A 717-nucleotide genomic window follows, 5' to 3' on the forward strand; every position below is an offset into this window, starting at 1 on the left:
GACATGGCCAAAGCATTTCTGGGGGTCCCCAGCCAGCCAAAAACGTTGAGAACCCCTGGACTATAGTACAGAACTGTACCGAAGTCCACACCCACAACACCAGAGGGAGTGCAACGAACCATGTACAACCCAGATTCGGCACAAACAAGGGACTAAATTCTTTTCGCTCCTATGCCACCAAAATGTGGAACGCCCTACCAACCGTCATTAAGACATGCGAATCCCTTGACTCCTTCAAAACCGCTCTCAAAGGGCACCTACGGACGGCTGCAATTCGAAACTGGCCCCCGTAAAATCTGAATCCCCCCCCTTTTTCCCCTCACTGTATATGTTTATTTTCCCTTTTTACCTCCTTTATGATGAATTCATGATCTGTTCTGTTCTTTGACTATATAGAAGTGTCTATTTGTACGTCTCTAAATGTTTTGATGAATTGAACAAGGTGGACCCTCTTGTAAACAAGTGTAATGCTTAATTGGGTCGTCCACTCACAGTTAACAGTCTTTGTATTGAGTTTGTGCCTGAAATGTACTGTAATTCTGCAAACTGTTAATAAATATTTCAATCAATCACTTAAGTACCATTTTGAGGTATTTTACTTACTAGAGTAATGTTTATCATCATTAAGCCTCCAAAACCATTTCAGACCTATATATATGTATATATATACTTTGAACATAGCCTATCTACAGTAAGCTCACATGCATCTCTTTTAAA

The sequence above is a fragment of the Electrona antarctica genome (assembly GCF_951216825.1).
Source record: "Electrona antarctica genome assembly, chromosome: 21".
Taxonomy (NCBI): domain Eukaryota; kingdom Metazoa; phylum Chordata; class Actinopteri; order Myctophiformes; family Myctophidae; genus Electrona; species Electrona antarctica.